This window comes from Scyliorhinus torazame, chromosome 12 (genome assembly GCF_047496885.1).
Source record: "Scyliorhinus torazame isolate Kashiwa2021f chromosome 12, sScyTor2.1, whole genome shotgun sequence".
Lineage (NCBI taxonomy): Eukaryota > Metazoa > Chordata > Chondrichthyes > Carcharhiniformes > Scyliorhinidae > Scyliorhinus > Scyliorhinus torazame.
This window is the reverse complement of record NC_092718.1, coordinates 215,646,869-215,662,229: the sequence shown is the minus strand read 5'-3', so window position 1 is coordinate 215,662,229 and position 15,361 is coordinate 215,646,869. Positions and strand designations below refer to the sequence as shown.

Genomic DNA, 15,361 nt, shown 5'->3' with positions numbered 1-15,361 from the left:
TCCCTGGCGCTGTAAAGCAACAGTGCTAACCACTGTGCTACCATGCCGCCCCTACAAACTGGAAAATGCCAGTACATTTTCTGCTGCACTGGTCAAAAGTGCAACATTGGTTGCATTTGCATAAATGCATCAATGACATCTTAACTGTTCTTCTTTAAAATGAATCATCTTATTGAACATAAACTAAAAATTAATTGTGTCAGCGTTGAGTAACATTCTTTCCCCCGCCCCCCAAAATGAATACGAAAAAATGTTTATTTGCAAAACACTGCATGTGCCCATATGGTGTGTCACCAAATGCATCAATCTCCGATTTTGAACTCCAGGAGCTGTACACAAGGGAGGTTTTATTGAAACTGCTCCAAGCATCAAGATTATTCTTTTAAAAATATCAGTACGAACAAAGTATTGATTATTACGGCCTTCATAAAGTCATAGTGGAAAATAGTCACAAATTTGAAAACCAGAAAGATGATTTAGCTTCAATTTGAGCCACGAGTAAGATCTTGGTGATTATGCAGTCCCACTGCAATGCTGTCCCTAATTTGGTGGAATTTTTAATTAATTTAATGCAAATTTCATCCACTGTTGTGGTAAGATTTGAACCCCAGTCCCCAGAACATTAGTCTGGGTCTCTGGATTACTAGTCCAGTGACATTACCACTACCCCACCACCTGCCCCATCACTGCAATGCTGTCACTTCACAGGGTCAACATGCTGTAATAATTAACTGAGTATGCAGGTTGAATATCTGACAAATCAGCAATTCTTGGACAGCTGTCACTCCCAGTTAAAACATAGGCAAATTCTGTCAATTTGACCGTTTGATAATAGTGGGAAACAAAGGCATGGATGAAAATTTTAGCATAGATGGGCTGCGGTAGGGATGGAAGTGTGAGAGGTAGAAGTAGGTGATACTCGTGATGGAAGCTCAGCTTGAGATTATATAGGATGCTGAAGGTACAAACAATCTGGTGAACCCAGAGCAACCACAAAAACTGAACCTCATCACTGAGTGTAGCTAATCACAGAGTGTAAAGTTAGCATTTGGTGATTGAGCGAATTTTAAGGGTGAAATTTGAGGGTTAATCTATTTCTCAAGTCTAGTTTGCATTTAGAATTTAACAACAATTTACTGTTTCTTTAAAAAGAAATTAAGAGTACCTAATTCTTCTTTTTCCAATTATGGGGCAATTAACGTGGCCAATTTACCTACCAGGCACATATTTCGGTTGTGGGGCTGAGACCCACGCAAACACGGGGAGAGTATGCAAACTCCATACGGACAGTAACTCTGGGCTGGGATCGAACCCGGGTCCTCGATGACGTGAGGCAGCAGTGCTAACCACTGCGCCACCGTGCCGCCCTAACAACAATTTACTGTTAATATTAAATTTCTTTCAGTCTTAGTCAGGGATAAACAAACTCCCTACAGGAGGGGCAGCTGCAGGTAGTTAATTAGGCAGCTAGTTTGAACTAGTTTCTCCAGCCAGAATTGCCGATTCATCGCTATAGAATTTCGGCTCATATAAATAGAAGTGGTTTTGCAAAGTGTAAAAAGTAAGAAAACACGAACACAGCAGCTCCTAATGGAGTATAGCTCGTCACAGGATGTGAACGTGGGAATTTGGTGCAGCGAGGAAGGAGGGAAACAGGTAAGTGGTAAGGTTTCATTAGTAATTGTAAGATTTATTCACAGTAGTGAAGCTAATTGGGAGTAGTTGAGTTTATTAATTATAAATTAAGAAAATTATGATTAATTAATTAAAATATAATAAAGATGGCAGGGTAGGTGATATGTTGCAACAGTAGAATATGGGAATTTCTGAACCCCCAGAGTGATCCAGGGCAAACATTTCTGAAGCAACTTTAACGCAGAGTAATTAAGCCAAGCTGCAGCCACTGCAATGCATCAGGGCAGGGAGGGAAAAGGTTGCTTGGACATTTTATTCCAGGAAGCGGTAACACGCCTTAGGCTAAAGTCTTCTGATTTGGTCAGTGGTCAGGGATAGGAAAATGTGACTGCAAATGAGAAAGGAGATTGAGACAATAGTAGTGGAGGAGCCTCAGCTCTTGCAAATCTTTAATAGGTTCGAGGTGCTTGTGGGGACAAAAGTACAGGTGGATGAGTGAACTGATCATGGCAATGTGGTACAGGAAGCCATTCAATTGGAGGGGAATTAATAGGAATAACGGTGCTAAACTTAAATCAGGGTAATAACAAAGGAATTAGGGAACAGTTGGCTGGCGTGGACAGGGAAAGGAATTTAGCAGAAAAGACTGTTGGGGCAGCACAATGGCACAATGGTTAGCACCCCTGCCTCACCACACCAGGGACCCAGGTTCAATTCCAGCCTTGAGTGACTGTCTGTGAGGAGTTTGTACGTTCTTCCAGTGTCTGCGTGGGTTTCCACCGTGTAGTCCGGTTTCCTCCCACAGTCCAAAGATGTGCCGGTTAGGTGGATTGGTCATGCTAAATTGCCCCTTAATGTCTAGGGATATGCAGGTTAGGTTATGGGTTTACAGGGATTGGACGGGGGTAAATGGGTAGAGTGCTCATTCGAAGGGTTGATGCAGACTCAATGAGTCGAATGGCCTTCTTCTGCACTGTAGGGATTTATTCTACCAGCAACGGCAGACGTTTATGAAAACAGTTCAAGGCTCACAACAAAAATACATCCCAGTGAGGAAGAAGGATTTTAGGAAGGAGATAAATCAACCATGGTTAATCAAGGAAGTTAAGGGCAGTATTAAACTGAAAGAAAAAATATACAATGTAGCAAAGATTAGTGGTAAGCCAGAGGATTAGGAAAGTTTTAAAAACCAACAAAAGATGACCGAAAGAAATAAAGAGGGAGAAGATAGAGTATGAGGGTAAACTAGCAAGTACGATTAAAACGGGCAGCCAAAGTGAACATAGACCCCTTAAAGAATGAGACTTGGGAAATAATAATGGGAAACCAGGAAATGGCAGAGGAGTTAAATGAATACTTTATTCGACATGGTAGAAGACACTAATAACATTCCAAAATTAATAATCAAGGGACAAAAAGGGAGGGGGGAATAACTACAATAACTATCACTGGAGAACAACTACTAAGGAAACAAATGGGGTGAAGGCCGATATGTCCCCTGGGCCTGATTGTTGCATCCTATGATATTAAAGGAAGCAGCTACAGAGGTAGTGGATGCACTGGTAGTAATCTTCCAAGAATTCTTAAATTCTGGAAAAGTCCCAGGGGATTGGAAAACTGCCAATATTCAAAAAATATTCAAAAAAAGGAGACAAAAAACAGGGAACTATAGGCCAGTTAGCTTAACATTTGTAATTGGGAAAATATTAGAGTCCATTATAAAGGATGTAATAGCAGAGCATTTAGAAATACATAACATAGTCAAGCAGAGACAGCATGGCTTCATGAAAAGGAAATCATGCCTGACAAATCGATTAGAATTCTTTGAGGTGGTATCCAGCAGGAGAGGTGAAGGGGAACCAGCAGAAAAATATACTTGGATTTCCAAACATGTTCAATAAGGTATCACAGAAAAGGCTACTTATGCACTTTGACAGGAAGAATAAAAGAGCTGAATATTATTCAACTGGATAAAGACTGCAGAAAGCTGCAGCTCCGAGGGTTTGGGGGTCCTCGCTCATAAATCACAAAAAGCTAGCATGCAGGTTCAACAGGTATTAAGGAAGGCAAATGGAATGTTGACTTTTATTTCAAAGGGAATGGAGCATAACAATAGGAAAGTTCTGCCAAAACTACACAACACACAACTTAGACCACACTTGGAATACTGTGAGCAGTCCTGTTCTGCTTATCGAAGGAAAGATATACTGGTATTGGAGGCTGTCCAGAAGTTAATCGCGGATATGGAGAGATTTTCTCATGAGGAGAGGTTGAGTAGGTTGGGCCGGTTCTCATTAGAGTTTACACGGATGAGAGTTGACCTTATTGAGACACGCAAGTTTCTCGGGGGGGCTTGACAGGGTAGATCCAGAGCGGTTGTTTCCCCTCATGGAAATGTCGAGGACCAGAAAGCATAATCTGAGAGTAGGGGTCACCCATTTAAGATAGCGATGTGGAGCAATTTCTTCTCTCAGAGGGTTGTGAATCTATGTGGCTGTAGAGGATGGGTTGTTAAGTATGTTCAAGGCTGAGGTGGACAGATCATTAATGAGTAAGTGAATCAAGGGCTATGGGGATAAAACAGGGGAAAGTGGAGTTGAGGATTATCATTTCTTTTCCAAACATATTCAAAAATACAAAAACATAAACAAATCGGAGAACATTCTCCACATCTCATGGTTTATGTGCTCACTGAGCTAAATCGCTGGCTTTTAAAGCAGACCAAGGCAGGCCAGCAGCACGATTCAATTCCCGTACCAGCCTCCCCAAACAGGCGCCGGAATGTGGCGACTCGGGGCTTTTCACAGTGTAGCACCATCGATCACACACGAGGCGAGACGTAAAGAACTTCAATCGAGGCTTTATTGAGCAGACTTGTTCAGACTCATTCCCCAGCAGCTCAGTCACAGAATGCAGCTGCGGGGATTAACCCAGGTTCTTATACCCCGCCTATCTGGGTGGAGCCCAGTAGGCGGCGGATCCAATCGGGATCCAGCATCTGTCCTCCAATGGCTCCTCGGCATTCATGGTGTACCGTATTACCCTTAATACATACCACCACATTCTCCCCTTGTTCAAAAAGAACCCGGCGGGGTGGTGGGTGGTATGGTGGTAGGGGTTTACAGGGTCGGTACCTTAACCATTGAACTATATACAATCATGCCACATTTACTGGGCCACCAAATTATTCACATTTTACCCGATTTGCAGCGTTAACTATTTACAACAATGCCGCTTTACTGGGCCACTGAATTATATACATTTTAAGTCGATTCGATGAGTCGAGATGGTGCTCTGGTCGCCCTTTCCGATCATCTCAACCCGGGTGGTGGTGGTGGTGCTGGATCGGGTCCGGTCGACTCTGGGAGCATCGCGCTGTCCCCCTCTGTTTCCTTACCCCTGGATGGGCCTGGGAGGAGAACTGATCCCCCCGGGAAGGGGGTGGCTGTGGGGTGCACCGGCGGGAGTGAGGGGGAGCTCCAGCGGGCGCCAGGTCCCGCAGAGAGACCGTGTCCTGTCGGCCGTCTGGGTACGCCACGTAGGCATACTGCGGGTTTGCGTGGAGTAGATGTACCTTTTCCACCGGTGGGTCTGATTTGTGCGCCCGCACATGTTTCCGGAGCAGGATGGGTCCCGGGGCTGCCAGCCAGGTCGGAAGTGACGTTCCAGAAGCGGACCTCCTAGAGAAGACAAGGAGGCGCTTGTGAGGCGTTTGGTTAGTGGTGGTAAACAGCAGGGACCGGATAGAGTGAAGGGCATCCGGGAGGACTTCCTGCCAGCAGGAAGTTGGGAGACTCCTAGACCGTAGGGCCAGTAGGATGGTCTTCCAGACCGTTCCGTTCTCCCTCTCTATCTGCCCGTTCCCCCGGGGGTTGTAGCTGGTCGTCCTGCTCGAGGCTATGCCCTTACTGAGCAGGAATTGACGCAGCTCGTCACTCATGAAGGAGGACCCACTGTCGCTATGGATGTAGGCGGGGAAACCGAACAGGGTAAAGATGGTGCCGAGGGCTTTAATGACCGTGGCCGCGGTCATGTCGGGGCAGGGGATGGCGAAGGAGAAGCGGGAGTATTCGTCAACGACGTTAAGAAAGTACGTGTTGCGATCGGTGGAGGGGAGGGGGCCTTTGAAGTCCAAACTGAGGCGTTCAAAGGGACGGGAAGCCTTTATCAGGTGCGCTCTATCTGGCCTGAAAAAATGCAGTTTGCATTCTGCGCAGATTTGGCAGTTCCTGGTGACTGTTCGGACTCCTCGACGGAGTAAGGGAGGTTGCGGGCCTTTATGAAGTGGTAGAAACGAGTGACCCCCGGGTGGCAGAGGTCCTCGTGGAGGGCTTGGAGACAGTCCACTTGTGCGTTGGCACAAGTGCCGCGAGATAGGGCATCGGATGGCTCGTTCAGCTTTCCGGGATGGTACAAGATCTCATAATTGTAGGTGGAGAGTTCGATCCTCCACCGCAGGATCTTGTCGTTTTTTATCTTGCACCGCTTTGCACTATCGAACATGAAGGCTACCGACCGTTGGTCAGTGAGGAGAGTGAATCTCCTACCGGCCAGGTAATGCCTCCAATGTCGCACAGCTTCCACTATGGCTTGGGCCTCCTTTTCTACTGAGGAGTGGCGAATTTCTGAAGCGTGTAGGGTCCGGGAGAAAAAGGCCACGGGTCTGCCCGCTTGGTTGAGCGTGGCCGCCAGAGCTACGTCGGACGCGTCGCTCTCGACTTGGAAGGGGAGGGACCCGTCGATGGCGTGCATCGTGGCCTTTGCGATATCCACTTTGATGCGGCTGAAGGCCTGGCGGGCCTCTGTCGACAGGGGAAAAGTAGTGGACTGGATTAGTGGGCGGGCCTTGTCTGCGTACTGGGGGACCCACTGTGCGTAATAAGAAAAGAAGCCCAGGCAGCGTTTCAGGGCTTTGGTACAGTGGGGGAGAGGGAACTCCATGAGGGGGCACATGAGTTCGGGGTCGGGGCCTATCACTCCATTACGCACTACATAGCCAAGGATGGCTAGACGGTCGGTGCTAAACACGCATTTTTCCTCGTTGTAGGTGAGGTTGAGGGCATTAGCGGTCTGGAGGAATTTGCGGAGGTTGGCATCGTGGTCCTGCTGGTGGTGGCCGCAGATGGTGACGTTGTCGAGGTACGGGAACGTGGCCCGTAAACCGTGCTGGTCGACCATTCGGTCCATCTCCCGTTGGAAGACTGAGACTCCGTTCGTGAGCCGAATGGAACCCTTAAGAAGTGGTATAGCTGCCCGTCTGCTTTGAAGGCAGTGTACTTGCGGTCACCGGGGCGAATGGGGAGCTGGTGGTAGGCGGACTTAAGGTCCACGGTGGAGAAGACCTTGTACTGTGCAATCCGATTGACCATGTCGGATATGCGGGGAAGAGGGTACGCATCTAGCTGCGTGTACCTGTTGATGGTCTGACTGTAGTCTACGACCATCCTTTGCTTCTCCCCTGTCTTCTCTACTACCACCTGGGCTCGCCAGGGACTATTGCTGGCCTGGATTATGCCTTCCTTCAGCAGCCGCTGGACTTCGGACCTGATATACGTCCGGTCCTGGGTGCTGTACCGTCTGCTCCTAGTGGCGACGGGTTTGCAATTCGGGGTGAGGTTCGCAAACAGGGAGGGCGGTTCGACCTCGAGTGTCGCGAGGCCGCAGATATTCAGTGGGGGTATAGGGCCGCCAAATTTGAATGTTAAGCTCTGGAGGTTGCATTGGAAGTCCAACCCCAGGTGGGAGCGCAGAGGTGGGGAAGGACGTACAGCCGATAATTTTTGAACTCTCTCCCCTGCACCGTTAGGTTTGCGATGCAGAACCCTTTGATTTCAACGGAGTGGGACCCCGCCGGCAGGAACATTTTTTGGGTGCTTGGCCGAATTATAAGGGAACAGCGTCTTACCGTGTCCGGGTGAATAAAACTCTCCGTGCGCCCAGAGTCGATCAAACACAGCGTCTCGTGCCCGTTCACCAGCACCTTTGTCGTTGTCGTCTGGAGCGTCCGGGGCCGCGACTGGTCGAGGGTCACCGATGCCAAACGTGGTTGGTGTATCAGATCGTTGTCTTCAGGCAGTGTGGAGCCGTCCACGCTGGGGTCCTTGCCTGTCAGCCAAGATGGCGGCGTCCATGGATCGCACGCGGTCGGGGGTGGACAAAATGGCCGCTCCCATGAGTCGCACGTGGCCGGGGGTGGACAAAATGGCCGCTCCCATGGATCGCACGCGGCCGATGGGTAGGAAGATGGCGGCACCTGTCCCCCCCCCTCGTGGTGTCCGGGGTCCAATTGGCGGCGCCCATTGGCCGCCCGTGGGTCGCTGGGGGGGTTGAGCCCGTGGTCCCATTTGTTCCCCGGAGATAGCGGCGACCCCACGGGACTGGCACACCGCTGCGTGGTGCCCCTTTTTACCGCAGCTTTTGCAGGTGGCCGAGCGGGCCGGGCAGCGCTGGCGGGGGTGTTTTGGCTGCCCGCAAAAATAGCAGCGGGGCCCCCCACGGGTGGTCTGGGATTCTGGCTGTGCACGCTTGCGGAGGGGTGGGGGTTGCCGGGGGGTCGGTTGTGGCGGGGGTCCACGGAGCCCAAGGGGCTGCAGCGCGGTCGGGGGCATAGGCGCGGGCTTTTTGGGAGGCGACGTTGAGGGAGGCTGCAAGGGCCCGTACCTCTGTGAGTCCAAGAGAGTCTTTCTCTAAAAGTCTCTGGCGAATTTGCGACAATGCCAAACCTAAGCGTCTCTGATCAGGAGGTCCGTATGTTCGTTCGCCGTAACCGCTGGGCAGTTGCAGTTTCGTCCCAGGATCGTTAAAGCATTGAAGAAATCGTCTAGCGATTTCCCCGGGGATTTGTCGTCTCGTCGCGAGCTGGTAGCGTGCGTAGACCTGGTTGACGGGCTTAATGTAGATCTCCTTCAGCAAGTTGAGCGTCGCTGGGAATTCTTCCGCGTCCTCGATGAGTGAGTAGATTTCAGGACTCACCCAGAAATTCAGGACCTGCATTTTCTGGTCTACTGTTGGTCTGCCGGGGGCCGTTCGGAGGTATCCTTCAAAGCACGCCAGCCAGTGCTTAAACGCCGATGTTGCATTAGCTGCTTGGGGGCCGATTCGCAGGCACTCCGGGGCGATCCGGAGCTCCATATTCCTTTTTAAGTCTGCTCAATAAATTGTAGCACCATCGATCACACACGAGGAGAGACGTAAAGAACTTCAATCGAGGCTTTATTGAGCAGACTTGTTCAGACTCGTTCCCCAGCAGCTCAGTCACAGAATGCAGCTGCGGGGATTAACCCAGGTTCTTATACCCCGCCTATCTAGGTGGAGCCCAGTAGGCGGCGGATCCAATCGGGATCCAGCATCTGTCCTCCAATGGCTCCTCGGCATTCATGGTGTACCGTATTACCCTTAATACATACCACCACACATAGTAACTTCATTTGAAGCCTACTTGTGACAATAAGCGATTTTCATTTAATTTCATTACAGTTTGTAGACGTTTTTCCCCCTTTTCGCCTCCTCCCCGTGACAAACAATTCCTCAGAAATGGTCATGAACAGTCTCCACCATGTCTCAAAACCCTCCGCTGATCCCCTCAATTCAAACTTTATCTTCTCCAGCAAAAGGAAGTCTTGCAGCAATGGCCGCCACCCCCGGCAGTGTTGTCGACCGCCATTCCAGCAAAATCCTTTGTCGGGCAACTAGAGCAGCGAAGGTCACATCGGCTTTCCTTCCCTCCATCAGCTCCGGCATTTCCGATGCCCCAAAAATCGCCACCTTAGGGTCCGGCCTGGCCTCTACCCTCACAATTGTTGCCAGCATCCTGAACACCCCCTCCCAGTGACTTTCCAACTTCTCACAGGAAAGGTGCCGAGGGTGAAAAGAGCCCTGCTACAGAGGCAGAAAGGGGGGTTGGCGTTACTGAATCTGTTGCACTATTATTGGGCGGCGAATGTAGAGAAAGTGAGGAGGTGGTGGGAAGGAGAGGGGTTAGAATGGGGTCACAACAACTGAATCACCCCACCGAAGAGAGAAAAAAAAAACATCTTCCAGCCCCCACACTAACCGCATCTTCCGAACTGCGTTGTTCCAACTCCTCCGTCTCTCATCAACTTTCATTTCTCCCCCAGTTTATGGTCTCTAATAAAGTCATTGGCCTCCTCTGGGTTTCGAAATAGTACTCCCGGCCTTCAAAGGTCACCCACAGTTTCACCGGGTACAGCACCCTGAACTTGATCTGCCTTCGATAAAGAGCCATTTCGGCCCTGTTGAATCTGGCACGCCTTTTTACCAGCTCCGCTCCGATGTCCTGTAGATTTGGAGCCTGTTCCCCTCCCATTCGCAGTTCTGCTTCTCCCTGGCCCTCCACAGGATCTTCTCCTTCTCCACAAACTTGTGGAGCCTCACAATCACTGCCCTTGGCAGCTCCCACGCTCTCAGCTTCTAGGAACCTGTACTCTTTATATACCTCTGGGGCCTTGTCCAGCACCCTCTCCACTACCCAGCCCCGTCAGCATCCTTGAGGCGCACCTCGTAGCACTCGTGCCTTCCACACCTTCAGGCCAGCTGACAATACAAAGGTTCTGTCTTCTAGATCTATTCTGCTGCTCCTCTGGGGTACTTGCAACAGTCCCCCAGGAGCTCCAGCTCTGCCTCCAATGCCACCACATGATTACTGTGGTCAGACATCGCCCTCTCCATCTCCCGGATCTGCGACCCCTGTGCCTCCAAGCACTTCGCGACTCACTCCATCGAGCCTGTCAAGGGTGCTACCGCTCCTTTGATGGGCTTCGATCAAACTTCCTGCATCTCCTTTTGTTGCTAGCGGAACTCTTCTCTAATGAATGCCATCAACTGCTCCATCTGCGGTTTTCCAGCGTGTGCCAACCCTTCCCCCTCTTCCATCTTTCCAATGGTTGCTGTGGCTCAGGTCTCTTCCAATTCCTTAGCCAGGTCTTTAACCTTCTTCTGCTGGGTCGGATAACCAGCAGACATGCCACGCGTCCGGGGCGAACGTCTCCTCCACACCTTCACCTACACTTTTCTGTCAAAATTCGCCTGTTTTTGCATAAAAACAGCTCAGATCAATGACTTCGTGACAGGGCTGTGCTGTGTGCGACCACTCACTCCATGACCACCACCCGAAGTCATTGCAGTTGAGGATCAGTCATGATCTCATTGAATAGCGGAGCAGATTCGAAAGGCTGAATGGCCTATTTCTGCTCCTACAACTTATGGTCCAAACCTGAATCTGCGGCAGGAAGGTTGGTCAAATATATTTTATCCTCATGTTGGCTCCTTTACCACTTGCTGCAGACGCAGTCTAGCAGCTATGTCCTTCAGGACTCCGTCAGCGCTGTTGCGCTGCTACTGAGCCCTTGGTGACGGACAATGAAATCGCTCAACAGGAATACATTCTGTGCCCTTGCCACCCTCAGTGTATTCCACAAGGGGTGTCCAACATGGAAGAGTACAGCTATATGGCACAGTAGCATAGTGGCACAGTAGCACAGTGGTTAGCACTGTTGCTTCACAGCGCCAGGGACCTGGGTTCGATTCCCAGTTTAGGTCACTGTCTGTGCAGAGTCTGCACGTTCTCCCTGAGCCTGTGTGGGTTTCCAGTGTCCTCCCACCAGTCCGCAAAAGACCGCACAGAGTGTGGTGACCTGGGGATTTTCACAGTAACTTCATTTCGGTGTTAATGTAAGCCTACTTGTGATACTAATAAAGATTATTATTATTAGGGGAGTGGTATGAGGAAATCAGCCTAAGTTTGACCTGGTGCCACAAGACTTCATAATAATAATCTTTATTGTCACAAGTAGGTTTTACATTAACACTGCAACTTCATGCAGTCTGAAGTTGATGTTGAGGATTCCCAGGGCAATCCCCGCCTGTCTCTATACCACTGCGCCGCCACCTCTGCTGGGTCTGTCCTGCCCGTGGGACAGAAAATACCCAAGGATGGTGATGGTGGTGTCTCATACATTATCTGATTCCTGAGGCATTCAGTCAGGCTGTTGCTTGACCAGCTCACCCAATTTTGGCACAAGCCCAAGTGTTAGTGAGCAGGACTTTGCAGGGTTTGCCATCATCATTTCTGGTGCCTGGGTCGATGCTGGATGGTCCGTCTGGTTTCATTCCTTTTCAACTTGTTTTTAGTAGTTTGATACAACTGAGTAGCCTGCTAAGTCATCTCAGAGGGTATTTCAGAGTCAATCACATTGCTGTGGGTCTGGTGTCACATTTAGGCCAGACCAGGTAAGGACAGCAGATTTCCTTGGTGAACCAGATGGGTTTTACGGTGATCAGCAATGGATTCAAGGTCATCATTAGTTGCGAGAACAATAATGGAAAACATGATGATGAACAAGCTGCCAGTCCAAATCCTCCATTAAGCTGCTCAGCCAAATCACTGGGACCTCAGACAAATGAAAACAGTTTTTTGTCTAAACATGAGCACTTTGCACAACCTTTTGAACAAGCACCACACATTGTGTGAGGTTTCACTATAACAATGGAGGAGTCTATGCATAATGACATATGCCACCTATCAGGAATGTTGAGCATTGTGACGATGACCCACTGCAAGGCCATCTGCAGCGGAACCCCAATTGGCAATGACCTTACCTAGACACAATGTTTCTAATGAAAATTGTTACGAAATTATATTGGCTCCAATATTCAAGCAATCTGTCATTTCATTTTAACACGCTGCTGAAAATAAAATTGAGATATAGGTTGAATGGCCTCTTCTGCACTGTAGGGATTCTATGATTCTGTAAAGGTATAGTTGGAGTGAAGGAGACAACAGGCAACAAGGAACACCTGCAGGAAAATACAGGCACAAAATATAACACACATTAAAAATGAAATGCAATCAAATCCGAGATGTACTATTTTTTAGTTAATGTGATGCATCAGTGGAAATGTTGGGGGAAAAGTAATTGAGTGACATGGACGTATAAAGTTCTCTCATCTAACAGAAAAAGGCAAAGCTGTGACAACTTGCTTCATTGAGACATGTAACAAAGCATTTTCCATTTTCATCTGCTCTCACTTAGATGCTAAATAATTTAAGTTTAACTATGTGAAAACAAAAATCATTAAAATTGTAACAAAAGTACTGTACACCAAACATTTTCTTGCACCTTGGGATTAATGTTACAGACGAATACTCAGACAAAGATTAGCGAATCTCAAGGTTCTCTGATGTCCTTTTTTATTGCAGCATCAGAGATACATTTAGTAGTGACAAGGGAAGAATAGCAATGACTATACTGCCACTAATGAGGTCAAAGACAGAACACTGCATATATCTCTTCTGTTCACTTGTAAAGAGTACACTTTAAATTTCCACGGGGTGTACTACAGACATTGGATTCTGCTAGCTCCATCAGATTATTGCTCGTAAGGAGTGCTGCAAGTTGTGATGTAATGTTGGATTGGAGATATTAGTAAGCAGATCCCATTGACATGAGAATGTCACTTTATGAAATGTTTGGCTGCTCATGTTACTGCAGTGATGTCAGAGGTGGAGCTGAGCTCTGGCTCTGCTTTTTAGTTTCACTTTGAGGAAAGCTTGGGTGTGTGTGTTTTTTTGGTTTCGTTTTCAGTGTTGGAGCTGAAGCCAGACAAAGCAGGTGTACTGCTGTTCTCTCTGCCATTAAAAGACTATCTCTTGATCATTTGGTAAATTCAGAATAATAAATGTTTTCAGTAGTGAATGTAAACCTAATGTGCTTCTGTTAAAAGGGGTTTCTTTTGTCTTCTGGATGTTGTTTGGGAAGTTATTAAGGATTACTTAGTGTTGTATTCTTTGGGGGTTGTATTTTAATTAATGGTTGCTAAGATGTTCACTGTATGTTTTAAAAAGGTTAACTTGAGTTCGTAGAATAAAACATTTTTGCTTTAAAAATACTTTTCCATTTCTGCTGTACCATACCTGTAGAGTGGGCCGTGTGCTCCCCATACCACAATCTATTAAAAGTTGTGGGTCAGGTGAACTCGATGATACACTTTGGGGTTCTCTAAATCCTGGCCCATAACACCATACAATGCAGCTTTGTTCTAACATTGAAGTTGCAGTATACTATAAAACAGTGTTTTTCAAACTTTTTTCCTGGAACCCACATTTGCCAACTGGTCAACCTTTGCACCCACAACAGCTGACCTTCGGGTCCCACACCACGTTCGCTTTCCCAGTCTATCCTGAGTCAAGGCAGTGTCTTGGACATTAAAGTTTTCTTGCCTGAGACAAAGGAGGGAAGGAAAATCATCTAGTTTTCCTATTCATAATCGCTATGCAGTAGCCCCATGTGCATTGAATTTATGTAATAATAATCTTTATTTTCACAAGTAGGCTTACATTAACACTGCAATTAAGTTACTGTGAAAACCCCCAGTCGCCACATTCCGGCCCCTGTTCGGGTACACAGAAGAAGAATTCAGAATGTCCAAATGACCTAACAAACAGCACATCGTTCGGAACTTGTGGAAGCAAACCGGAGCACCCGGAGGAAACGCACGTAGACACAGGGAGAATGTGCAGACTCCGCACAGACAGTGACCCAAGCAGGGAATCGAACCTGGGACCCTGGAGCTGTGAAGCAACAATGCTACCCACTGTGCCACCGTGCTCAATGTCAGCATTGAGTGAGGTCAGGATCAGACATGCACAGCTGTGATATACTCCTATCTATGAAAATTCACTGTCGAGGGCCACAGCTCTCTGGGGTACAAAATTCCAAAGATTTACAAAACTCTGAGTAAAAAACATTCTTCTCGTCTCGGTCCTAAATGACTTCCCCCTTATTTTTAAATTGAGTCCCTGGTTCTAGACTCCTCATCCAGTGGAAATATCTTACCTGTATCTACCCTGTTCACCCTTCAAGTATTTTGTAGGTTTCAAGAGGTCACCTTGTATTCTTTGAAACTCTAGAGAATACAGGCCCAGTTTCCCCTATCACTTTTCATGGGATAATCCCATCATCCCGAGAAACTTTGCTGAACTTCCTCTATGGAAACAATATCCCTCCTCAGGTAAGGGGACCAAAACTGCACACAGTACTCCAGGTGGAGCCTAAGCAAGGTTTTATACAATTGAAACAAGACTTCGCTACTCTTTTGCTCAAATCCTCTTGCGATAAAGGCAAATATACCATTAGCCTTCGTAATTACTTGTTGTACCTACATGTTAACTTTCAGTGACTTATTGACAAGGACACCCAGATTCCTTTCAGTGACTTATTGACAAGGACACCCAGATTCCTTTGTAAATCTACATTTTCTAATCTCTTACCATTTAAGAAATACTCTGCATATCCATTCCTCCCACAAAAGTGGATAACCTGACATTTTCCACATTATATTCCATCTGCCATGTTCTTGCCCACTCACAAAGTCCAAATCTTTGCAGCTTCCTCACAACGCACATTCCCACCTAGCTTTGTGTCATCCATGAACTTGGAAATATTACATTTGGTCCCCACATCCAAATCATTGATACATATTGTGAACAACTGGGGCCCAGTATATATTCTCATGGTACTGCACTAGTCACAGCCTGCAAATGCGCGAATGGCCCATTTATTCCAACTCTGCAGTCTATCTGTAGCCAATCCTTATTCCATGTCAGTATATTACCTCCTATCCCATGTGCTTTCATTTTGCTAACGAACCTCCTTTTTTATATAATAATCTTTATTGTCACAAGTAAGCTTACATTAACACTGCAATG

The 15,361-nt window shown here is 47.7% G+C and overlaps 1 protein-coding gene and 1 long non-coding RNA gene across 3 annotated transcripts in view; one reads left to right on the top strand and one right to left on the bottom strand.

The window, feature by feature from the left end:
* Positions 1-15,361, bottom strand: part of brip1 (BRCA1 interacting helicase 1) — a 329,036-nt gene that overhangs the window by 90,941 nt on the left and 222,734 nt on the right. The gene's annotated exons all lie outside the window — the stretch shown is intronic.
* The window catches only part of LOC140386978 (uncharacterized), a 129,545-nt gene continuing 115,751 nt past the window's right edge, over positions 1,568-15,361 (top strand). Inside the window, exon 1 of the long non-coding RNA XR_011933718.1 lies at positions 1,568-1,656. This is a non-coding gene — a long non-coding RNA (uncharacterized lncRNA). The remainder of the gene's footprint in view (positions 1,657-15,361) is intronic.